Genomic DNA, 27100 nt, shown 5'->3' with positions numbered 1-27100 from the left:
CAATACGGTTTCATGAAGGGTAGGTCGTGCCTCACAAACCTTATTGTGTTCTTTGAGAAGGTAACCTAACAGGTGGATGAGGGTAAATTGGTTGATGTGGTATATATAGATTTCAGTAAGGTTCCTCATAGTAGGCTACTGCACAAAATACAGAAGCATGGGATTGAAGGCGATTTGGATCAGAAATTGGTTAGCTGAAAGAAGACAGAGTGTGGTAGTTGATGCGAAATATTCATCCTTTAGTTCTGTTACTAGTGATGTTACTGCAAGGATCTGTTTTGGGTCCACTGCTGTTTGTCATTTTTATAAATGACCTGGATGAGGGTGTAGAAGGATGGGTTAGTAAATTTACAGACAACACTAAGGTCAGTAGAGTTGTGGATAGTGCCAAAGGATGTTACAGAGAGATATAGATAAGCTGCAGAGCTGGGCTCAGAGGCGGCAAATGGAGTTTCATGCAGAAAAGTGTGAGGTGATTCACTTTGGAAGGAGTAACAGGAATGCCGAGTACTGGGTGAATGGTAAAATTCTTGATAGTGTAGATGGGCAGAGAGATCTCAGTGCCCATGTACATAGATCCCTCAAAGTTGCCACCCAGATTAATAGGGGTGTTAAGAAGGCATACAGTGTGTTAGCTTTTATTAATAGAGGGATCGAGTTCCAGAACCATGAGGTTGTGCTGCAGCTGTACACAACTCTGGTGTGGCTGCAGTTGGAGTATTGCATGTAGTTCTGGTCACCGCATTGTAGGAAGGAAGTGGAAGCTTTGGAAACGGTTAAGAGGAGATTTGTTGCCTGGAATGGAGAAAGATCTTATGAGGAAATGTTGATGGACTCGAGGCTGTTTTTGTTAGAGAGAAGAAGTTTGAAAGGTGACTTAATTGAGACATATAAGATAATCAGAGGGTTGGATAGGGTGGGCAGTAAGACCCTTTTTCCTTGGATGGTGATGGACAGCATGAGGGGGCATCGCTTCAAATTGAGGGATGATAGATATCGTAGAGATGACAGAGGTAGTTTCTTTACTCAGAGTAGTAACGGTGTGGAACATACTGCCTGCAACAGTGGGAGACTCACCAACTTTCAGGGCATTTAAATGGTCATTGGATTGGCATATGGATGAGAATGGAATGGTGTAGGTTAGATGGGCTTCAGATTGGTTTCTAAGGTTGGCACAACATTGAGGGCTGAAGGGCCTGTACTGTGCTGCAATGTTCTATGTTCTATGTTCTATGTTCTACATAGCACATTGCATGGAATGTTATCTGAGGTGTTATGTGCCATCAATGTCTGGGGCAGAGCCTTTACACCAAGTCAGGTCATCTTACAAAAAACAAGTGGATAAGTATTTGAAAAAGTGAAAGGGATAATGAGATTGAGAAGGGGAGTCAAGTCTCTGGATAACTTCTTCAAAGGATGAAAGTATGCATGCTGGGTCGAAGACCTCTCTTTTTACTGTAGGTTTCTGGTATTCTGGGTTCAAAGATGTACAAGCATCTTTGGAATATGAACATGGTGTATACTAAATGTGTCAGGGTGGATGAATAAATCTGAAATTTATTTTACGTTTTATTTTACATCATTAGCATTTTAATCATGTAAATTATTATTGATAATAAAATGATATAATAAAAAGAACAGTGCTGATAGAGATGCTGCTAAATAAAAAAGTGAACAAGTCAAGTTCTGTTAACAGAAGAATTAATCTTCACAATCAGGATCATGAATGATCTCTGTCTACAAAATTAAGTTAAAAATATTATGAAAAATTATAAATTATTTTAATAAACTTACCTACCAATATTTGTGTCTCCAATCAAAATGGTACAGTCTAATACATTATAAAAGTGTAGGAACATAGGAACAGCAGGACGTCATTCAGCCCTCATAAGATTCTGACCGAACTGTGGCCTAACTCTATAGAGCTGCCTTTGGCATCTAGACACCTTTGCTTAAAAAAAAGATGTGAGTTTTAAAAATAAGCATCTACTGGTGGTTGTGAAAGAGAGTTCCAACCATCTACCACCCTTTGTGTGTAGAAAAGCCTCCTAACATCAAAAAGATTCGACAAATATATTAAGAACAAAAAAGCAACTCAGAGAGAGTGGACCCCCTTAAAGATGAACAAGGTTATCTACGTGTTGAACCTCAGGTGATGGGAAAGATAGTAAATAAATATTTTGTGTCAGTTTTTACTGTGGAGAAAGAAATAGAGGCTAGAGAACTCGGGGAAATAAATATTGATGTCTTGAAAACAGAAGAGGAAGTGCTGGAGGACTTAGAAAACATAAAGGTGAATAAATCTCTGGGACTTAATCAAGTATATCCCAAGATGTTGTGGGAAGTTAGGGAAGAAATTACGGGGCCTCTAGCAGAAATATTTGTATCATCTATAACATTGGCTAAGGTGCCAGACGACTGGAGGGTGACTAAAATTGTGCCTTTATTTAAGTAAGGCTGTAAGGAGAAACCTGGGAACGCTAGACCAGTGAGCCTGACATCAGTGCTGGGTAAGTTGCTGGAGGTGATTTTGAAAGATAGGATTTACTTGCATTTAGAGAGGCAAGGATTGATTAGGGATAGTCAGCGTGGTTTTGCGCAAGGAAAATCGTGTGTTACAATTTGATTGAGTTTTTTGAGGAAGTTATCAAAAAGATTGATGATGGCAGAGTGATAGATATTATTTACATGAGCTTTAGTAAAGCCTTTGACAAGGTTCTGCATGGTAGATTAATTAGTAAAGTTAGATCACTTGGGATTCAAGGAGAGCTTGCCAATTGGATACAATTTTGGCTTGACCATAGGAACAGAGAGTGGTGGTGAAGGGTAGTTTTTAGGACTGGAAGTCTGTGACCCAGCGGTGTTCCACAGGGATCAGTACAGGGTCACGTTTGTTTGGCATTGACATAATTAATTCGAATGAGAATTTAGGAGGCATGGTTAGCAAGTTTGTGGATGACATCAAAATTAGTGACAAAGTGGACACTGAAGAAGGCTATCTAAGATTAGAAAGAGATTTTGATCAATTAGGTCAATGGGCTGAAGAGTGGCAGATGGAGTTTACTTTGGGTAAATGCGAGGTATTGCATTTCAGTAAAACAAACAAGGGAAGGACATATACACTTAATGGTAGGGCACTGGGTGGTGTTGTAGAACAGAGAGACCTGGGGATTCATGTACATAATTCTTTGAAATTTGCATCACAGGTAGACTGGTGATGAAGAAAACATTTAGCACACTTGCCTTCATCGCTCAGACCTTTGAGTATAGAAATTGGGATGTCATGTTAACTTTGTACAGAACAATGGTGAGGCACCTTCTGGAGAAGAACATAGAACAGTACAGCACACTACAGGCCCTTCGGTCCTCAATGTTGTGCCGGCCTTTTATCTTACCGTAAGATCAGAGCTTCTGGATCAAAATAACGAGCAAACTCTGGAGAAGGTGGTGCTATAACATTTCACAAACTAAATCTGGCCATTGCAGGAAAGAACCATCCACAACATGTGGGTCTGCCAACAGTAATGTGATCAATACACCAAAAATACAGAAATATTTCCAAACTCAGCAGACATTCTCACGTGGCCTGTTATTTTAAGAGACGGCAGTGAAACCCCCATACAGAAAGGCCAGGTAAACGTCTCGAGGTGAAATAGAGATTAGGGAATTATTTATAAACTTTAGGCTCAAAGTAAGTGGGATTTACTGATCGGATATTGTCCTCCCCAGGAATCTCACTGCAGCAATGAAATGAAAATTTGATGTGTGCCAGACCACGCGTTGAAACAAGATAAAGTGAAAAAACATGTTTTTAAATGGGATGTTTCCTTCAATATCTCAGCAGAGAAAATCAAACTGTGTTCCTCCCTCACCCTAGCATCTCCTCTTGGCTCGAAGGCTCTTAGACTTCTCCTCAGAGCCTCTGGTGACAAAGAAAATGAGGAACAGATCAGAAATGTGCATCTCACTGTGATGTCACTCTTCATGGAAGCCAAGAGTTTGAAACATTTTTCAGCAGAGATTTCCAAAATCAAACTGGAGCTTGTCCAATATGCACAAAAAATAGTTTGATCATTTTTGGCAGAGCTCAGCTTTTTCTCATGTGTCTTTTTTTAGATGTATAAAGCACCATAACTAAGTACTATATTGTTAACTGAAAAGCAAACTTCACAATCAATGTGTTAACTATGAAATACACATTAACAGTCAATCAATTTATTCTTTCAGATACTGTCACCAGGTTCTGCTAGCTTAATAACCTGCCCCTTTAAGGCAAAATATGCAGATGCTGAATATCTAAAACCAACACGTGAATGCTGGAGAAACTCAGTAGATCTGGCAGTGTCTTTGGAGAGGGAAACAGAGTTAATGTTTTGATTTTAAAGTAACTCTGAACAAGAACAAAAATGAGAAAAATGAGAGTGACTTTATTGAAAGGTGTAAGATTCTTAAGGTGTTTGATAGGATGTGGAACGATCACTTCCCCTTGTGAAAGAGTCTAGGACCAGAGGACGTCATCTCAGAATAAGGAATTGCAAATTAATGACAGAGATAAGGAGGGCTTTCTTCTCTGAGAGAACAATGAGTGGGGAAATGGCAGGAAAATGGATTTGAGCATATCAGAGTCAGCCATCATCTCATTGAATGGCAGAGCCAACATGATGGGCTGAATGGACTATTCTACTCCTACATCGTATGTTCTTCAAAGTGGTTGTCAACGCCCCACCTGAAACTGGCTCCTCCAGCAGTGCAGGGCCTCCTCAGGACTGCATGTGAATGTCAGCAACCAATGATCTCTCTCTAAGTCATGCAACTTTGCAGCAAAGTATAAGATACACAATATGCACAGGGTCTGTCTTTAATATACAGTAAGATCATGGCTGTACATACCAAACTAAGATCCTTAGAAATAGGAACAGGAACAAAATTATTCAACGCCTCAAGACCATGCTGTAAGAACATGCCTGGTCCAATTGTGGCCTTAACTCTTTCCATAGAATCCTTTCAGCCTGGAAACAGGCCATTCGGCTGAACAAATCCATACTGCCCCTCTGGAGAGGATCCCACCCAGACCTATCTACCTCCCCTATCCCTGTAAGCCTGCGTTTCCCATGGCTAACACACCTAATGTATACATCCCAGGACACTATGGGTAATTTAGCATGGCCAATCCACCTAACCCGACTATCTTTGGACTGTGGGAGGAAACCGGAGCACCCAGAAGAAACCCACTCAGACACGGGGAGAATGTGCAAACTCCACACAGTCAGTCGCCCGAGGCTGGAATTGAATTTTTGCTCCTGTGTCTTCTGCTTCTATGATGTCATGTTTAAGTATCTTCTTTGCACTGATTTCTAGCAATTGTTATGATATGCCAATGGTGGGTTCAATTAAATAAACAGAGAACTTCACACCTTCCTCATAAGATCCATGTGATCTTACATCATCGTGGAGTAGCCCCTGAAATATATACTCAGTCGCTATTCATAGAGCGAAGGTAGGTACTGACAATCTCTCCATTTAATTTTCTACAATAAGGACACCACTAAAATACAAGTTAATGTATCTGAGAAGGCAAGGATAGTGGGGAAAACCCAAAATCTGAGGAGCCAAGTCACCTGTGAGGAAAAGTGGAGTTGAGGCTGAGACCAGGTCACCCCCAATCATATTGAATGGTGTAACAGGCTAGAAGGGCCGAGTGGCCTGCTCCTGCTCCTAAAGCCCATGTTCCCATGCTCCTGGGGTTAAACACATTTCAAGATAAATGTGAACTCTCTGGAAAACCATTTCACATTCACATTGGGAGGTGAGGGGATGAGACCCACTGAAACAAAAACAGCAGTTGCTGGAAAAGCTCAGCAATTTCTGTTTTCATTTCTGATCGACAGCATCTGTACTTCTTTCAGTTTTGCTGAAACCCACTGATACTGTTCATAATACAAAACAGCTGGGGCTATATAAGAAAACAAATACTCAAAATCTGAAACAAAAACTGTGTGCAGTTCCCATCACCCTGTTATAGAAAGGTTCTTATTAAATTGGAGAGGGTTCAGAAAGGATTTACCAGGGTGTTGCTGGGAATGAATGGTCTTAATTATAAAAACAGGTTAAAAAAGCTTGTACTTTTTCACGGGAACATAGGAGGTTGAGGGGTGATCTTATTGAGGTATTAAAATAATGAGCAGCATAAATAAGGTGAATAGGAAGGGGTTTTTCCCACAGGTGGGGGAGTACAAAGCTGTGGGTATATTTTTAAGGTGAAATAAGAATGTTTTAAAAAAACCATGATGGACAATGTTTTTACTCAGGGAGTGGTTCGTGTGTGGAATGAATTGCCAGAGGAAGTGGCGAATACAAGTACAGTTTCAACATGTAAAAGACATTTGGATAAGTATGTGAATAGGAAAGCTTTGGAGGGATATGGAACAAATGTAGGCAGGTGGGACTAGTTTAGTTTGGGAACAAAGTCAGTATGGACAGGTTTGACCATAGGGTCTGTTTCAGTACTGTCTGACCCTTTGACTATATCTCTGCTGAAAGATCTAGCCCTAATTCTCAGGCTATGCTCCCAGTTCCTGAATCCCCATCCAGCGGAAATAATATATTTTTATCTATACTGTCTCTTGGATTATGTTTGAGGAACTTTTTTACAGTACTGATGAAAAAGTCACCAACAAAAGACTTGTATAAACACTTAGCCCTTTCCTTTCTCCAAGTTGCATATGGCTGTACAAAGGGAACTGAATTTACAGTGAAATAATGACATTTCAAAGTCAATTTTCAGTTTCAACCCCAAATCTCTCTACTCTGCAGACTTGCAGAACAGAGACTGCAGATTGGCACACTCTCATGATGTGGATGTGCCGGTGTTGGACTGGGGTGGACAATGTTAAAAATCACACAATACCAGGTTATAGTCCAACAGGTGTATTTGGAAGCACTAGCTTTCAGAGCGCTGCTCCTTCATCACGTGGTTGTCACAAATAAACTTGTTGGACTATAACCTGGTGTTGTGTGGTTTTTAACTTTGCTGCCACTGTTTGTTGCCATCCTGATTATGTGTTGTCCAATGTCAGGACTGGAAAATCTAGCCTACGGTGCTTTCTTTTGGACAGTGCACATGTGGCTAAAACAGGTGAGGTTAAGTGATTTTGGGCCAAAATTGGAACATTTTAAATTGACCCACAGCCCGATAGAAAATTGGTCAAACTATATTAATAAGCAGCCAGCAGGAAACAATGGAAACAAAGATCAAAGATGTTACAAATGTTCAAGGGGAACCTGTTGCAATGTGCCCAAGGGTTGTGTATTGGAGAAGTGTCCGTGTCTTCTGGCACCTTGACTGCCTGAGGATTTACACCTTACACATCTCAGCAAAGTAACAGTAGAGGGTGTTGGCACAACCCCATTGGATGATTTGAACTCAGCTTATGACTGATAAACCAAAGGCCACAGAATATTCTGGAAGCTCTGGTGTGAGTGGGTTAAGGCACACTTGGAGAAGCCATCCTTTTAGGGAAGATTCACAGCAAGACTCCTGCCAGAGGATCATACGGCAACTTGAGAAGATTCACCCTGACTTGAGAGTCCCACCTTCATGGAAGAGAGCTAATTCAATGTCAGAGAGGAAGGAGAGTCCAACGGCCCAGTTCAGACAAGTAGAGCATTGTGGGTAATATTCTTTTCTCTGATGGATTGAAAGTAAGTATTGTGGGAATTTGAGACATGCTCCAGTGGAGCTTTTCATAAGGAATATTTTGTGAATAAAATCAAGTTGAACTGCAAACTGAATTCTGTGCCTATTTGTCCACCTCACTAACAACAGCATGTTTGGAAAGTACGGACAACACAGGGTTATTTGACCAACACTGTGGCAAGTTAACAATTTCTATCGGACCTATTGACATCCTGCTGAACAATGTAGTGGTAATATCCTTTATATTTAACCATTCTGCCCTTTGAATGTAGTGTTCAGTGAAATGAAACAGAGCTCCTTCGCTCACGGTTATAAGCTGTGTATTTGTTGCAGTATTTTCTCACAGTGTAATTGTGGAGAGGGGATTAAGCATGATTACACCAAAGCGTTTTGAATGCTGGGGGAGTTCTTCCCTCTGACAATTGGCAAACAGTTCCACAATTTTACAGATGTTGGCAACTTGCATGTGCTTCTCAGGATCGTAGAAAAAAAGCTTTTTCTCTTGTAATTTTACTTTGGTGCTTTAACTTTGTGAGATACTTCAAAGCCTTTCAAAATTCTATTATGATTGTGCTGAAGGTTGGATTATTTTGTTCCCTTTTCTCTTCTGTTTTCATTATGTTTAAATACAGCACCTTGTGTTCTGGGCACTTTTGGAAGGAAAGATGTCATGTTCGTGATAGGAAATCTCCAACAATCTGGTGACTTTGTCCTGGAATGACTTCTTCCTCAACGACCTTATTGGAAGGGAATTTTAATACGTGGTTGAGAGCAAGTAGAGGGGTGAAATATGTGAGTGGGTGGTGTAGGGGTAATGTGACTGGATAGTAACTCACCCCCAAGAGTAATGCTCCAGGGACGTAAATTTAAGTCCTACAATAGCAGATGGCTATAATTTGACTTCAGTGAAAAGAAAATCTAGAATTAAAATCTAGTTTAATGGCAATCACTGTCAATTGTTATTAAAACCTGACAGGTTCACCAGTGTATTATAGAGAAAGGAATCTGCTGCCCTTACCTGGTCTGAAATATTAGGTGTGATTGAGGTTCACAAGGAAGAGGTATTAGAAATCCTGCAGAGTGTGAAAATAGATAAGTCCCCTGGGCCGGATGAGATTTACCCTAGGATCCTCGGGGAAGTCAGGGAGGAGATGGCTGAGCCTTTGGCATTGATCTTTAAATCGTCATTGTCTACAGGAATGGTGCCAGAAGACTGGAGGTTAGCAAATGTGGTTCCCCTGTTCAAGAAGGGGAGTAGATATAATTTTGGGAATTATAGACCAGTGAGCCTTACATCAGTTGTTGGTAAAATGTTGGAAAAGGTTATAAGAGATAGGATTTATAATCATCTAGAAAAGAATAATTTGATTAGGGATAGTCAGCACGGTTTTGTGAAGGGTAGGGCATGCCTCACAAACCTTATTGAGTTCTTTGAGAAAGTGACCAAACAGGTAGATGAGAGTAAACTGGTTGATGTGGTGTATATGGATTTCAGCAAGGTGTTCGATAAGGTTCCCCACAGTGGGGCATTGTACAAAATGCGGAGGAATGGGATTGTGGGAGATATAACAGTTTGGATCAGTAATTGGCTTGCTGAAAGAAGACAGAGGGTGGTGGTTGATGGGAAATGTTCATCCTGGAGTCCAGTTACTAGTGGTGTACCGCAAGGGTCGGTGTTGGGTCCACTGCTGCTCGACATTTTTATAAACGACCTTGATGAGGGCGTAGAAGGGTGGGTTAGTAAGTGTGCAGACAACACTAAGGTCGGTGGAGTTGTGGATAGTGACGAAGGATGTTGTAGGTTACAGAGAGACATAGATAACCTGCAGAGCTGGGCTGAGAGGTGGTAAATGGAGTTTAATGTGGACAAGTGTGAGGTGATTCACTTTGGTCGGAGTAACCAGAATGCAAAGTACTGGGCTAATGGTAAGATTCTTGGTAGTGTAGATGAGCAGAGAGATCTCGGTGTCCAAGTACACAGATCCTTGAAAGTTGCCACCCAGGTTGACAGGGTTGTTAAGAAGGCATACAGGGTTTTAGCTTTTATTAAAAGAGGGATCGAGTTCTGGAACCATGAGGTTATGCTACAGCTGTACAAAACTCTGGTGCGGCCACACTTGGAGTATTGTGTACAGTTCTGGTCACCGCATTATAAGAAGGATGTGGAAGCTTTGGAAAGGGTGCCAAGGAGATTTACTAGGATGTTGCCTGGTATGGAGGGAAGGTCTTATGAGGAAAGGCTGAGGGACTTGAGGCTGTTTTCGTTGGAGAGAAGAAGATTGAGAGGTGACTTAATAGAGACACATAAGATAATCAGAGGGTTAGATAGGGTGGACAGGGAGAGCCTTTTTCCAAGAATGGTGACAGCGAGCACGAGGGGGCATAGCTTTAAATTGAGGGGTGATAGATATAGGACAGATGTCAGAGGTAGTTTCTTTACTCAGAGAGTAGTAAGGGTATGGAATGCTTTGCCTGCAACGGTAGTAGATTCGCCAACTTTAAGTGCATTTAAGTTGTCATTGGACAAACATATGGACATACATGGAATAGTGTAGGTTAGATGGGCTTCAGATTGGCATGACAGGTCGGCGCAACATCGAGGGCCGAAGGGCCTGTACTGCACTGTAATGTTCTATGTTCTATGTGTCTCCAGACCCGCGGCAATGTGGATTGACTCTTAACAACACACTGGGCAGTTACAGATGGTCAAGAAACGACGGCCCTGCCCCCAACGCTCACATCCCTCAACAAAGAAATGTTGACCTTTCCACCAATGCTCACATCCCTTCACCAAATAAATAAATTAATAAATCTTGGAAAAGTACAAATGCATTGGAAAATCAACCCTGAAACAGAAAGCCATTCAGCACTTTATTTGTTCTGCATTTAACTTTTTTTGTATTTGACTCAAGTTTGTTATCCTGCCAACCTCTGGAGAAGTGGGGCATCAATTTCATTACATTCCTCACTCAGTCCAAGTGATGTTAACATGAATTTTCCGATTTAACCTGTAAAGTGATTTGCTGTTTTGTGAACCAAATTAAAAACATGGGGACAATTTAAGGATCTCTACAGCATGGAAATAGGCAATTCCATCCATCTGGTCCACACTGACCCTCTGAAGAGCATCCCAACCAGACTCACCCTATCCCTGTATCCCTGCATTTCCCACAGCTAATCTATCTAGCCTGCACATCCCTGGACTCTATGGGCAATTTAGCATGGCCAATTCACCCTAACCTGTGTACCTTTGGAGTGTGGGAGGAAACTGGAGCACCAATGCCAGCACAGGGAGAATGTGCAGACCTGAGGCTGGAATTGAACCTGAGTCCCAGGCACTGTGAGGTAGTAAGAACATTATGTCACTGAGTACAGTTCTCAATATGTTGTGAGCTGCTTTCTTGCCTGTGTGTGTGTGAAAAGATTCACTGACAGCACTTGTGCTGAGATGTTATTTTACACAGTTTGAAGGTCTGAATGTATGAATCAGCATTTTGAAGCTTTTGGTCAATCAGAATAGGTTGAGTGCTACTTACACGATGTCACTTGGACCTCCCATCAGTAGAAACATCAGCTGCAGGAAGAGAAACAGCAGCAGTGACTGCTTGCTGCTCACAGAATTACAGGTCCACAGGACAGAGGACATCAGCGGAGAGCTGCTGCTCACTGACCCAGCAGACAGGCAGAGAAGAATCTTCACCGTCAAGTCAAACCACTGTCTCTGGAGACTCAGGAAGTCAGGGCAACTCATGGAAGATACGTCAGTCTGGCTCTCACACTTTAGCAGTGGCTGTCAAAGTCACCATGGCCCTCAACCTCCCTGATCCCTTCATCCTTGTAGGGCTCTGTGAGAGATATTTGCAACTTCTAGCAGATAGCAGCAGAGGAATGTGTGAAATAGGTGTCTGTTCTTTCAGAGCGAACAATTACAGGTACTCGACTTTCAGTGATGCCAGTCCGAATGTCCAGCTCTGTCACTCTGACTGGCTTCAGACAGGTGCTAGGTGTAGGGTAAATGGTCAGTTACACATTTCCTGTGACAACAGGCTGCTGAGTATGTGTGTATGGAGATATGTCATCATGCCATCAAAATACAAGAGCTAGAGCATGAGTTTGTAGGATTTTAAAGTTCTCTTTTACTAAACCATGGAAATAATCATGTTTAATAACTAGTTATGTTTCTGTTTAGTAATTCTATTTAACGAATAACTTAATTCATGATAATGTGTGATAATGTTTAATGAAGTCTGTTACTGTTGGCTAGATGGAACATAGATCTGATTTGGTGATAAAGGGTGTGATTAACTCTGCAAATGTGATAAATGAGGCATCAATAGGTCATGTAAGAATGTTTCTGAATGCGAGAACTGCAACAGAATTTCTCCATGCGGTGACTCACGTATCCTTAAACAAGGGTTTCAGAACAATGACGATGAGGGTCTAGTCACGATCTAGTGCACCCTGTCTTATCTCTCAACTCTGCTATCATCCTGGTGAATTTTGACTACGTCTTCTCCTTGTTGTGCCATTTCTCTGAAAGTGCACAGCTCACCATTAAACACAAACTCCAACAGGGACAGTTAAAGGCTCTGCATGACTTCTGCTTAGCCAGTGAAATCAACAATTACCAGGGCTGGATGGGAGGGTGGACTTTGAAATAAAAATAGTTCACCCATGATTTTATTGCATGGAGCAGGCTTGATGGGCTCAATGGATTTCTTCATTTGTAGGTTTGTATATTTCTAGCTGTTTCAATTTTACGAACTCCAGTATCCCATTCACTATCTTAACAATCTTATCAACTTGCCCTGTCCCCTTCAAAGATTTGTGAATTTGTAGCCTTGACCCTCAAATACAACAGTAACAATTAGATTATATGAGCACTGCTGGCTGTGCCAGTGTTTATTGCCCATTCCTAATTGTCATTGAGAAGACTGTATTGAACCATTGCATACCTTAGTCTGCGGTCTGTCAATCCACTAATGCCAAGAGGAAGGGAGTTCTGAACTTTTGACTCAATGACAGTGGAAGATCAATGATAGACTTTAAAGCCTGTTGCATGTTTGATCACTTTGCTCCGTCTATCAAATGCTACTTCCACTGTGTAGCCCAGCATTACAGCTTCACGAGGTTAGCATCTCTATTTTTCGATATATCTGGTGCTGGTCTTGGCGTGCCCTCCTGCTCTCTTCATTGAACCAAGATTGATCTTCCAGCTTGATGATAATGGTAGAGTTTGGGATATAACAAGCCATAAGGTTGCAGATTGTGGTTGAACATAATTTGTTGCTGTTAGTCACATCTCTGCCCAGTTTGGTTTGCTAAATGTTTTCATTATCTTCCCATTAGCACAGTGATAGTGCCACACAACATGATTGACGATGACCTCAATGTGACGATGGATCTTAATATAAACTTTCCAGTGGTCATTTATACACAGGGAGATTGGTGAGGTTAAGATCAAGTGCACCAGTCCCCTTGTTGCTTGATCTGGCCAAGGACTTTACTGCTTGACTGAATCTGCAAGAGGTGGTGAGGGATCCAACAAGGGTAAAAACAAACACTGCAGATGCTGGAAACCAGATTCTGGATTAGTGGTGCTGGAAGAGCACAGCAGTTCAGGCAGCATCTGAGGATCAGTAAAATCGATGATTTGGTTTATGCGAAGGTTGGTAGGGTGGAAGGTGAGCACCAGGGCCGTTCTGTCCTTGTTACGGTTGGAGGGGTGGGGTCTGAGGGTGGAGGTGAGGGATTTGGATGAGATGCGTTGGAGGGCATCTTTAACTACGTGGGAAAGGAAATTGCAGTCTCTAAAGAAAGAGGCCATCTAGTGTGTTCTATTGCGGAATTGGTCCGCCTCGGAGCAGATACGCCAGAGGCGGAGGAATTGGGAATATGGGATGACATTTTTACAAGAGGTAGAGTGGGAAGAGGTGTAATCCAGGTAGCTGTGGGAGTTGGTGGGTTTGTAAAAAATGTCGGTGTCAAGTCGGTCGTCATTAATGGAGATGGTGAGGTCCAGGAAGGGGAGGGAGGTGTCAGAGATGGTCCAGGTAAATTTAAGGTCAGGGTGGAAGTGTTGATGAAGTCGATGAATTGCTCAACCTCCTCGCGGGAGCATGAGGTGGCGCCAATGCAGTCATCAACGAAGCGGAGGAAGAGGTGGGGAGTGGTGCCGGTGTAATTACGGAAGATTGACTGTTCTACGTAGCTAACAAAGAGACAGGCATAGCTGGGGCCCATACGTGTGCCCATGGCTACCCCTTTGGTCTGGAGGAAGTGGGAGGATTCGAAGGAGAAATTGTTAAGGGTGAGGACCAGTGCAGCCAAACGAATGAGAGTGTTGGTGGAAGGGTACTGTTGGAGACGTCGGGAGAGGGAAAAACGGAGGGCTTGGAGGCCCTGGTCATGGGCAGATGAAGGTGTAGAGGAATTGGTTATCTATGGTGAAGATAAGGCGTTGGGGACCAGGGAAACAGAAGTCTTGGAGGAGCTGGAGGGCGTGGGTGGTGCTTTAGGGAACATGTCCGGGACACCCGCACCAATCAACCACACCACCCCATGGCTCAACATTTCAACTCCCCCTCCCACTCTGTCAAGGATATGGAGGTCCTGAGCATCCTTCAGCGCCGCTCCCTCACCACCAGACGCCTGGAGGAAGAACGCCTCATCTTCCACCTCGGAACACTTCAACCCCAGGGCATCAATGTGGACTTCAACAGTTTCCTCATTTCCCCTTCCCCCACCTCACCCTAGTTCCAAACTTCCAGCTCAGTAACTGTCCCCATGACTTGTCCGGACTTGTCCTACCTGCCTATCTCATTTTCCACCTATCCACTCCACCCTCTCCTCTCTGACCTATCACCTTCATCCCCTCCCCCATTCACCTATTGTACTCTATGCTACTTTCACCCCACCCCCACCCTCCTCTAGCTTATCTCTCCACGCTTCAGGCTCTCTGCCTTTATTTCTGATGAAGGGCTTTTGCCCGAAACGTCAATTTTACTGATCCTCGGATGCTGCCTGAACTGCTGTGCTCTTCCAGCACTACTAATCCAGAATCTGGTTTCCAGCATCTGCAGTGTTTGTTTTTACCCTTGTTGGATCCCTCACCACCTCTTGCAGATTCAGTCAAGCAGTAAAGTCCTTGGCCAGATCAAGCAATAGCAATGTTGGTGAACCACTGTTGGTGGTGGACATTGAAGTCCTCACTTAGAGTACACTCTGCACCATTGCCAATAACAATGCTTCTTCCAAGAGATGTCCAACATGAAAGAGTATCAATTCATCAGCTCAGGAGAATGGTGCATGTTAATCAGCAGGAGGGTTCCTTGCCCATGTTTAACATGAAACCATGAGACTTCATGAGGTCAGGAGTTATTACTATGGACTCCTACAGCAACTCCCTCCTGACTGTGCTGCCACCTCTTTTGGGTCTGTCTGTTGAGCGAGTGGTGGTGGTTGGCTGGAAAATATGATTCTGTCAAAATAATTGTATCAGGCTGCTGTTTCACTGGTCTGTGGGGCAACTTTCCAAACTAAAGCACAAGTCATCACATCTTATTAAGAAGAACTTTGTAGGATTGACTGGTTTGTGTTTGCTGTTGGTGGTTTTTTTTTTGCAAATTTTACTTCCTTCCTATCCTTCATAGCAGTTTGATACAACTGAGTGGCTTGTTGGGCCATTTCAACAGAAAGGTAAGAGTCAATCACATTACTATTGGTCTGAACGCACATGTTGAACAGCCCAAGTTAGGAGAGCAGATATCCTTCCATAAGTGACATTAGTGAACCAGATGGGTTGAGATAACAATCAACATGGCATGGTGGCTCAGTGGTTAGCACCAGGATCCCAGGTTCGATTCCACCTCAGGTGACTGTGTGGAGTTTGCACATTGTCCCCGTGTCTGCGTGGGTTTCGTCCGGGTGCTCCGGTTTCCTCCCACCATCCAAAGATGTGTAGGTCAGGTGAATTGGCCATGCCAAAGTGCCCATCATGTTCAGGGATATGTTGGTTAGGTGCATTAGTCAGGGATAAATATAGAGTAATAAAGTAGTGGAATGGGTCTGGGTGGGTGACATTTCGGAGGGTCAGCGTGGACTTGTTGAGTCAAAGTGCCTGTTTCCACACTGTAGGGATTCAATGAACAATGATTCCATGGTCATCATTTTGGATGTAGGTTTGCTCGCTGAGTTGCAAGGTTCATTTTCAGACATTTCGTCACCCTACTATTTGGCCACTATTTATCAATTGCATCCAAATTTCACCCTCTGCCATTGAATTTGAAATTAAGTCCCCAGGACATGAACCATAGTGCATATGATTCTTCAACATCTGCTGCACGTACAATGGTTCCTTTCAGCGAGTAATGTACAAGGTTTTGTTGCACCTCCCCATTTCCTAATCTATTGCCATTTAGATAATGAGCTGCCTATATGAAGATGATTTTACCACAATGCCACCTGTCATCATTCTAGCCTTAACAGAATGGTAGACAAACTAATGGGATTGGTAGCCTCTGTCCGTGGCAACAGTGGGAGCAGTGAGAGCGAGGACCGGGGGTGGGTGCTGCCAGGAAGGTAAATTCCTCCTTTAAAAACTTACCTTGTGCAATCAGCAGCCTCCATTTTTACAGCGTACACAGGCAGGAGGCTGGAAAAATACAGCCAGCCAGGCAGCATCAGGAGGTGGATAAGTCAATGTTTCGGGTGTATCCCTTCCTCAGGGCTGGGGGTAGGTGTAGGGGAAGCAAGGAGAAAGTGAGGACTGCAGATGCTGGAGATCAGAGCTGATAAAATAGGGGAAGCTGCAGATAAAGGAGGGCAGGGAGTGGGGTGGTGAAGTGGGATCTCTAATCCATTATTGCAGCAGCAGCGGGAGCAGTGAGAGCAGGGACCAGGAGGCTGCCAGGAAGGTAAATGAATCCTTTAATAACTTAGCTCGTGAATAGGCGGTGTGCACACTGAGCAGGAGCGGACACGGAACTGCTGTCTAAGTGAGGTCATATATTTGGGCGGTTGCTTTAACCAAAATACTACTCAGCTAGTGTCTCCCACCCAACTGCCTTTTCTAACCAAAAGAAAAGATTTTGTTCACTGATTCACCACTAGTGTCCCCACTGACTTCATCTGTGTGAAGCACACCCAACTCTAGCTCCTCAAAAACCACGTTAGGGAACTGGCGCTGGAGCTGGATGAACTTCAGATCATTTGGGAGGTGGAGGTAGTAATAGAGAGGAGTTACAGGGAGATAGTCTCAACTCAAGTACAGGAAAAAGATAGATGGGTTACAGTCGGGGATGGATAGGGAACTGATAGATAGTACGGGGATCCCCTGTGGCCATTCCCCTCAATAATAAGTATACTGCTTTGGATACTGTTGGAGGGAACGACCTACCGGGAAATCCATAGTGGCCAAGTCTCTGGCACTGAGCCTGGATCTGTGGCTCAGAAGGGAAGGGAACAGAACAGAAAAGTGGACAGGAGATTCTGTGGTCATGAACAGGACTCCCAGAAGGTAGGCTGCCTCCCATATGCCAGGATCCGGGAGGCTACAAGATACTGAAGGGGGAGGGTGAACAGCCAGAAATCGTGGTGCACATTGGCACCAATGACATAGCCAGGAAAAGGGATAAGGATCTAAAAAGTGATTTCAGGGAGTTAGGTTGGAAGCTAAAAAGCAGGACAAGCAGAGTAGTAATCTCAGGATTACTACTGGTGCCACATGCTACTGAGGCGAGGAACAGGGAGCGAGTGCAGCTAAACACGTGGCTACAGGGCTGGTGCAGGAGGGAGGACATCAGATACATAGATCTTTGGGGAGCTTTCTGGGGAATATGGGACCTGAACATGAAGGATGGGTTGCACTTAAACTGGAGGGGTACCAATGTCCTGGGCGGGAGATTTGCTAAAGCACTTCGGGAGGGTTTAAGCAAGTTTGGCAAGGGGATGGGAACCAGAGCTACAGATCAGCGGAGAGGGTAGTTGTTGAATGGGCAGAAATAGACTGTAGAGAGTCTGTCAGGAAGGATACACAGTTGATAGGGCAGAGGGATGAATTCAAGTGTGTTTGTTTCAATGCAAGGAGTGTCAGGTATAAGAGTGATAAACTTAGAGCATAGATCAGCACTTGGAGCTATGATGTTGTGGCCATAATGAAGACATGGATTTTCCAGGGGCAGGAATGGTTGCTGGATGTTCCAGGGTTTAGATCTTTTAAAAGAGGAGAGGGAGTAGCATTGTTAATTAGAGAGTTAGCAAGTATTAAGAAGATTTGCAGCTCAGGTTGAGGTTCTGGATGTAAGTTTGCTCACTGAACTGGAAGGTTCATTTTCAAAGGCTTTATCACCATACTAGGAAATATCATCAGTGATTTTCCTCTGCTTACCTATACAGTGTATTCAAAAAGAACGAGTACCCAATGAACACAGTCCACTGATTGCTCAGCAATAAACCCAAACAAGCAGAAAAAATGTGTCCAGAAACCTTAGCCATTCTCCCCTGCATCAAAGACATCTTGGAAATGACTGCCAGACTAATCAGACCCCTTGGCATCATAGTAACCCACAAACCCACCAAAACACTAAAACAGCAGCTAATGAACTTGAAAGACTCTATACAGATATCAAGCAAAACTAATGTCATTTACAAAATGCCTTGCAAGAATGTAACAAATACTACAATGGACGAACAGGCTGAAAACTAGCCATCAGGATACATGATCATCAACTAACCACAGCAAGACATGACCCTCTCTCACTAGTATCCTGACATATAGCTGAGACAGAACACAACTTCGATTGGGCCAATACACCCACCCTAGGACAAGCCAAACAAAGACATGTGTAAGAATTCCTTGAAGCATAGTATTTCAATGGGAATTCTATTAACAAACACATTGACTTGGATCCCATTTACCATCTTCGAGAAAAAAGAACAGGAAATTACATCCCACAGGAAATGACATCACCACAGGAAATGATGCCACCACAGGAATTGATGTTACCAATCCAACGAAACCTAACCACATAAATAAAAAGCAGGCCATACCACCAGTGCTTCACCAGAGGCTCACTGATGATGTTTCCTATTATGGTGACAAAACCTCTGAAAATGAAACTCCCAGCTCTCTGAATAATCAGAGAGTGTATCACAGCTGCAGAAATGAGGTTGATGAGGAGGGTTTGTCTACTGAATCAGTATGGGTTGAAGTCAGTAACAGGAAAAGAGGAGTCACTTTATTTGGTGTTTTCTATAGACTCCACAATAGCAGCAGAGAGATAGAAGGACAGATTAGGCAGCAGATCTTGGAAAGGTGCCAATGTAACAGAGTTGTTATTGAGGGTGATTTCAACTTCCCCAATATTGATTGGTACCTCCTTAGTGCAGATGGCCTGGACTGAGCCGATTTTGTCAGGTGTGTCCAGGAAGGATTCCTGACTCAGTATGTAGTTAGGCTGATGAGGGGGGAATGCCATATTGGATCTGGTCCCAGACAACGAGCCAGGTCAGGTGTCAGATCTCTCAGTGGGAGAGCATTTTGGTGAGTGACCACAACTGCCTCATCTTTACCATAGCCATGGAGAGGGATAGGAACAGAGAGTATGGGAAGGTATTTAATTGGAGAAGGGAAATTATACTGCTATTAGACTGGAGCTGTAAGTTGGGAACAATTGTTCTATGGGAAATGCACAACAGAAATGTGGAGGCTGTTTAAGGAACACTTGTTGCGAGTGCTGGATAACTTTGTCCCACTGAGACGGGCAAGGAATGAAAAGGTGAAGGAGCTTTGAATGAAAACAGCAGAGGAGCTTCTCATCAAAAGGAAGAAGGAAACCTACTTAAGGTTGAGGAAGCAAGGAACTGACACAGCTTTAGAGGATTACAAGGTAGCTAGGAAAGAACTCAAAAATGGACTGAAGAGAGCTAGAAGGGGGTACGAAAAAGCCTTGGCAAGAAGGATTAGGGAAAACTCAAAGGCATTCTACATGTATGTAAGGAATAAGAGAATGAACAGAGGGAGGGTAGGGCCGATCGGGGGAGTGGAGGGAACTTGTGGCTGGAGTCTGAAGAGGTAGGGGAGGCAAAGTGATTAATTTTGGAAGGTCAAATTTGAATGCTGAATACAGGGTTAAACACATGATTCTTGGCAGTGTGGAGGAACAGTGGGATCTTGGGGTCCATCTCCATAGATCCCTCAAAATTGCCACCTAAGTTGATGGGGTTGTTAAGAAGGTGTATGGTGTGTTGGCTTTCATTAATGGGGGCATTGAATTTACGAGCTGTGAGGTTTTGCTGCAGCTCTCTATAAAGCCCTTGTTAGACCACACTTGGAATATTGTGTCCAGTTTCAGTTGCCTCATTATAGGAAGGATATAGTGCTTTCAAGAGGATGCAGAGGAGATTTTCCAGGATGCTGTCTGGATTAGAGGGCTTGTCTTATGAATGGTTAAGTGAGGTTAAGTGATCTTGGGTTTTTCACACTGGAGCGAAGGAGGATAAGAAGCGACTCAATAGAGGTGTACAAGATAATGAGAGACATAGATAGAATAGATAGCCAGAGACTTTTCCCCAGGGCAGAAATAGATGTCACGAGGGGGCATAATTTTAAGGTGATTGGAGGAAGGTATAGGGGAGACGTCAGAGATCGGTTCTTGACAAAGAGAGTGGTGGGTGTGTGGAATGCGCTGCCCGTGATGGTAGTAGAGTCAGAGACATTAGGGACATTTCAGCGATGGCTGGACAAGCACATGGACGGCAGTAAATTGAGGGGTTTGTTGGTTAGGTTAACCTTAGATTAGGATAAATGCATGGTACGACATTGTGGGCTGAAGGGCCTGTACTGTGCTGTCTGTTCTATGTTCTATAACCTGTAGGAGGTGATTCACTAACACTTAAAACTATTGCATTAAATGGCCTGAATTTATAAATTCTTTATATTTCACACTAAACATATCGGCTGTAACAGAATGAACAATGTGAGCCATTGTTTTTCTCTTTTAGCAGTTACTATGAGATGCGAATGCAAATGAGAGAGTGGCCCAAGATTTGAAGACATAGTTCAAGAGTTCTGTGTTTTCTTTTGGGAGCTATATAAAAAAATGTAGAGTGTCAAATAGTTTAAAAGTTTTCATTGTCAGTTCAGGAGGCTGGTGATGGAAAGTACATTGTGAGAGTTTGCATCAGTGCGAGACACAAGTCAGCCATCTCGGTCATGGTGACTGTGTTGTCTACATTGGCAGAGAATGACGATTCAGTGGATGCTGCCCTCCAGGTAGACATCTGATTTACATGTTAATTAATTTAAAGCCTGCAAATTCTTCAGCAAAATTATCAAGTAGCCTTTGTCATGTAACATTTTTAAAAAAATTAATAAATCGTCCCTCGTTTTCCTGCTGACAAATGAGCAAAATTTAATTTTGCATGAAGCCATTTACATCTGTAGACGTGATGTTTGCCAATTAAATGAGGTAGTTAATAACGGATGAGAAGATGATCAAAGTTGCAGTTATCATGGAAACATATTTCAAGCTAAATCTGTGCTTTGACAAGATGACACAATCCTAATTTATACTGGGAAAATGTTACCTACATCTTTGAGAGACAGCACTGTGTTTTGTACACTTTCCATCTCAGTAAAATGATAAATAATGTCACAGTGTAAAAATACATGGTACATCACATTGTTTTCTTTGTTAACTGAAAATTATTGTCTGGAATCACAGGTACAACCTGATTCACATTGGTTCATTATATTGTCTGTCTCTGTCTCTGCTTTAATTCAGATGCTGCAAAAATTATTTCTAAAGATTCCAAATTATTTCCAACCCACGTCTGACTGTGATTTGGACAGGATGAGTAAGTGGATAAATGCATGCCAGATGCAGTGTAATTTGGTTAAATGTGAGGTTATCCACTTTGGTAGCAAATACGGGCAGGTTATTATCTGAATGGTGATAGATTGGGAAACAGGGAGGTGCAATGAAACCAGGGTGCCCTTGTCCATCACTTGCTGAAAGTAAGATTGTAAGTGCAGCAGGTGGTGAAAAGGTAATTGGTGGTATGTTAGCCTTCATTGCGACAGGATTCAAATACAGGAGCACATTGTACAGGGTCTTGGTAATTTGATTTTGATTTGATTAATTACTGTCGCTTGTACAGTGAAAAGTTTTGTTTTATGTGCAGCACAGGCAGATCGTACTGTACAGAGATCATAGGGTGATAGAACAGATCAAGGAATACAATGTGTCAGCTGCAAAGAAAGCAAGATCAACATTGAGCAGTCTGATAACAATGGGGAAGCAGCTGTTTTTGAGTCTGTTCATACATGTATCTTCTGCCTGACAGAAGAGGTTGGAAGAGACTGTAACCGGGATGGGAGAGGTGTTTGGTGATATTGGCTGCCTTTCTGATGCAGCGAGAAGTATAGATGGAATCTTAGAATCTTAGGATCCCTACAGTGTGGAAATAGGCCCTTCAGCCCAAGAAGTCCACACCGACCCTCCAAACAGTCTCCCACCCAAACCCATTACTCATTACTCTATATTTATAACTGACTAATGCACCCAACCCATACATCCCAAACACCATGAGCAATTTAATCTGGCCAATTCATCTAACCTGCACATCTTTGGACTATGGGAGGAAACCGGAGCACTCAGAGGAAACCCATGCAGACACAGGGAGAATGTGCAAACTCCACACAGACAGTCGGCCGAGGTGGGATGGCTTGAGTCAATGGATAGAAGGTTGGCTTGTGTGATGGACTGGGCTCTGTTCATAACTTTCTGTAGTTTCTTATGGTCCTGGGCAGAGCAGTTGTCATACCAGGGAACTATTCACCCAGATAGCATGGTGCATCGATAAAGTTGTGATTTAGAGGTACCAATGTCAGACTGGAGTGGACAAAGTTAAAAATCACACAATGTCAGGTTGTAGTCCAGCAGGTTTATTTGGAAACACTAGTTTTTGAAGCCCTGCTTGTTCATCAGGTGATTGTGGAGCAGAATCATAAGACATAGAATTTATTGCAGTGTCATGGAAAGTAATATTAAACAAATTGAACTTAAGCCTTTCAATTTTTAGAAAGATCATGTTTGTTTCGGTTCCTTCATATGTAAATCCCAGAACATTTTTAAAGTCACATTCTCAAGACAGCTTTAACAATAGGTGCCATCTCAGCTCAGATAATGCATTGAGGGTGTGAAGTTAAAGTCAGTCTGTGTCCCAATGTTAGGTCAGACTGATTCTATTTATAAAGTGGGATTTACAGAATCTTACATGGATTTATGCAGATTTTGAGCAAAATAAAATGTCATTCTGCAAGTACAAATTCATCCTACAAACTTATGTATGTGTGCATGTAGGGGAGACCGAGTGAGTGTGTAATGTGGGGGTGTGAGAGACTCTGTGTGTGTGAGTGTAATGGAGTATAAGTCTGTGAGAGGTTGCACATGTAGGTGTGAGTGTGGGGGCTGTATGTGTGAACGTATGAGTGTGTGTGTGTGTGTGTGTGTGTGTGTAGCAGTGGGGGTCACCTGTAGTGTGACATGAACCCATGTTCAGTTGAGGCCATACCCTTGGGTATAAAACTTGACTATCAGCCCCTGCTCGACCACTTTACATTGTTCCTTTTCCCGAATAGTTCCCTGGTATGACAACTGCTCTGCCCAGGACCATAAGAAACTACAGAAAGTTGTGTGTGGTTTTAGTCTCCTTATCAGAGGAAGTATGTTCTTGCTATAGAGGGAGAGCAGCAAAGATTTACTGCCTTGGAGGATGGTGACCCAAAAGTCTGGATGCTGAATTGTTCCCCAACTGGGAGGGAACACGCCTGTCTGGTGATTGTTGTACGGTGTCCACTCGTCCGTTGTTGTAGCCTGTGCTTCGTCTTGCCAGTGTACCATGCCTCAGGGCATCCTTGCCTGCAGTGTATGCGATAGACAACATTGGCCGAGTCACATGAGTACCTGCCACGTACATGGTGAGTGGTGTCCCCACGTGTAATGACACGTCTTGCAGCATCTGCCATGACAGGGTTGTATGATATTGCGCTGAGGGCTGGGCAGTTTGCTGGACTGTACAAGTTGGTGAGGGTCCTAATGGACATGCCGAATTTCTTAGCCTCCTGAGGAAGAAGAGGTTGTTATGCCTTCTTGATCATTGCATGAACGTGGGAGGTCCAGGACAGGTTGTTGGTGATTCTCACTCCCAGGAACCTGACGCTCTCAACCCTCTCCACCTCAGCTCCATTGAGGTGGACAGTGGTGCACCCTCCTCCTTGCTTTCAGAAGTCGATGATCAACTCTTTAGTTTTGCTGACATTGATAGAGAGATTGTTATCTTTGCACCATGTCACCAAGCACTCTTATCATTTTTCTGTATTCTGTCTCATCATCATTTGATATCTGGCCTACAACAGTGGTGTTGTCAGTGAACTTATAGATGGAGTTCAGACAAAATTTGGCCACACTGTCATGAGTGTACAGGAAGTGCGGCAGGGGACTAAGTACACATCCTTGTGGTATTATTGTGGAGAAGGTGCTTTTGCTTATTCTCACTGGTCGTGGTCTGCAAGTCAGGAGTTTAAGGGTCCAGTTGCAGAGGGTGGAACAGAGACCAAGGTGACAGAGTTTGGAGGGTAGGTTGGTCGGGATTATGGTGCTAAATGTGGTGCTGAGGTCAATAATTAGAAGCCTGATGTAGATATCCTTGTTATCCAGATGTTTCAATGTTGAGAGTAGGGCCAGGGAGATGACACTTGCCATAGACCTGTTACACTGATAGGGGAATTGCGAGGGGTCAAGGCAGGTTGGGAGACTAGTGCTGATGTGAGCCATGACTAACCTCTGGAAGCACTTCATAATTATGGAGGTCAGTGCTACTCGGCAGTAGTCATTGTGGCACGTTGCACGGGTTTTATTTGTATGGGGATGATAGTAGTCTTCTTGAAACAGTTAGGGACTTCAGATTGTAGCTAGCTGAGGTCAAAGAATACTCCTGCCAGCTAGTCTACATAGAATCTGAGTGCACGGGTAGGCACTCTATCTGGGCCATTTGTTTTCCTTGGGTTACAGGGAGTTACACTAGAATTTGGAGTGTTGTGTATGGTTTTAGTCTCCTTATCAGAGGAAGTATGTTCTTGCTATAGAGGGAGAGCAGCAAAGATTTACTAGATTGATTCCTGAGATGGCAGGATTTATATATAAAGACAGATTGGATCAGTTGGAATTATACTCACAAGAGTTCAGAAGAATGAGGGGAAGTCATTTAGAAGCTGATAAAACTCTGAGGACTAGAAAGGGTAAACAAAGGAAGGATGTTTCCAATGACAGAGGAGTCCAGAACTACGGGTCACAACAATGAATATCAGGTGGACCATTTCGAACTGTGATGAGGAGACTTTGTTTTCATCCAGGAGTGGGGAGCCTGTGGAATTCTCTGCCACAGGAAGTGGTTGAGACCAAAACATTGAATATTTTCAAGAAAGGGTTTGATATTGGTCTTAAGGAATTCAAAGAATATGGGTTGGAAGGTGAATTGATTTGGATGATTCACCATGGCAGAGCAGGCTTGAAGGGCTGAATGGCCTCCTCCTGCCCCCTTTCTCTAATATTTCTGTATTTGTATGGTACATGGAAACTTCAAAACCTGGAATTCAAGAATGGGAAGTTGGGCACACTTTGGGATGGGATAATGGACCCTTAAAAGCTGCTAAAAACATGAAACTATAGATTTTCAATGTACATTCCACTCTGTACTAACTACAAGCTACAAACTAAATAAAGCTAAATTAGATTTGCTCAAATTAAAGATTTATACATGTTCTTGCCTGGCAAATGCAGCCACTGAGTCCACCCAAGTAAGGTGTTTGATTTTAGATATTGGACTGATTCTGATGTTGCAACAGGAAAATGGTGATATTACTATTTTTAAATCAAAGCAGAAAACGCTCTGAATACTCAACAAGTTGGAAGCATCTACCATGTCAGAAACAGAGTTAGCATTTCAAACCCAAAAATGCTTCTTCAGAATCTGAGTCATAAATGTCAGTCATTTATTACAATAAGGAAAAAGTAATTCCAATGGAGACAGGAGATGATAAACAGATTTTTAATTGATCATATTTTGAAGGGTTGTGGAGAGCAGGCAGGAAGATGGAGTTGAGGCCAAGATGAGATCAGACAGGATTATATTGAATGGTGGAGCAGGCTCGAGGGGCTGAATGGCCTCCTCCTGCTCCTAGTTCTGATGTTCTGACGTGTGCAATCTTTTGTTCCACATGACCACAATTTTTTGGAACAATATACTTCACAAGTACTCCTAAGGTTTCAAGCACTTTGAAATATTCTGAGGTTGTAAATGGAGTTTTATACTTGTAAATCTTCATTATCTATTTGTTAGTAACCATTGGGAATTCACAGAACCATGCTATCACTCTGACCCTGTACAGGTGTAGAATTCGTTGTTGAACTGTAATGTAAATTTGCTCAGTCTCTTTATAATTTAGAGATATTTTGACATGTGATTGTTACTTTACATTGTAAAGCAACATCTTGCTCAATGAGAGGCCAGTATGTTGTAAGACTTCACATGGGTTCAAAATTCATTTCCATAGGACTTGGAGCCAAAGGTTGTTGTATGTTTAAAGTAAGATGACTGATGTTGCTATCAACATTGTTTTCAGAGATAAATTTAATGTCAAGACACTCAATCAGCTCCAGATTAATTCTAAATTATCCCAAAGCACCATTGAAATGCTTATCAATTTTACCTTAATGTCTGTGTGAAGTGAAATTTGTTGTTCCTTATCCACATTAAAGACCAAGGATAGATATTGTTGGCATGTGGAGACTAATTTACCAGTTGAAATTCTCTGGCATCAAACCAAAGTTCCATAAATTTTGCACTTGCAATGAAGCTCATTTGACTCACTGATATAAACATGAGTCATCAGCCTCAGTCAAGTTTATTTACTGATAATGTTCAGCAGAGGCATCAGGGTACAATAGCTGGTGGAATAATATCCACTTGTTCCATACAAAGATACTCTTTACTAGAAAGACTAGGAGGGAGATATGAGACATGAATCTCAACAGGGGGTTAACAAATAAACAAATGAAGTTATTATTCTTTTACAGACTTTAGGCATTGCTGGTGAGATCAGCTTTGGTAATCCAATAGAGTTAACAGTATGATTTTTCTTCAGAACAGTTCTGAACAAGTGTCATACTGTACATGAAACATTAACTTAGTTTGCCTATAATGCTGCCAGATGTGTAAAGTTTCTCCAGCATTCTCTTGCCTGTTTCAGATTGCCAGCATCTGCAGTAATCTACATATAAAACCTGGGGACGTAGAAGATAGAAGCAGGAGTAGGGCATTTGACTCTTCGATCATACTCCA

Source organism: Chiloscyllium punctatum, chromosome 20 (assembly GCF_047496795.1).
Source record: "Chiloscyllium punctatum isolate Juve2018m chromosome 20, sChiPun1.3, whole genome shotgun sequence".
NCBI lineage: Eukaryota > Metazoa > Chordata > Chondrichthyes > Orectolobiformes > Hemiscylliidae > Chiloscyllium > Chiloscyllium punctatum.
Note: the sequence above shows the minus strand (reverse complement) of the source record.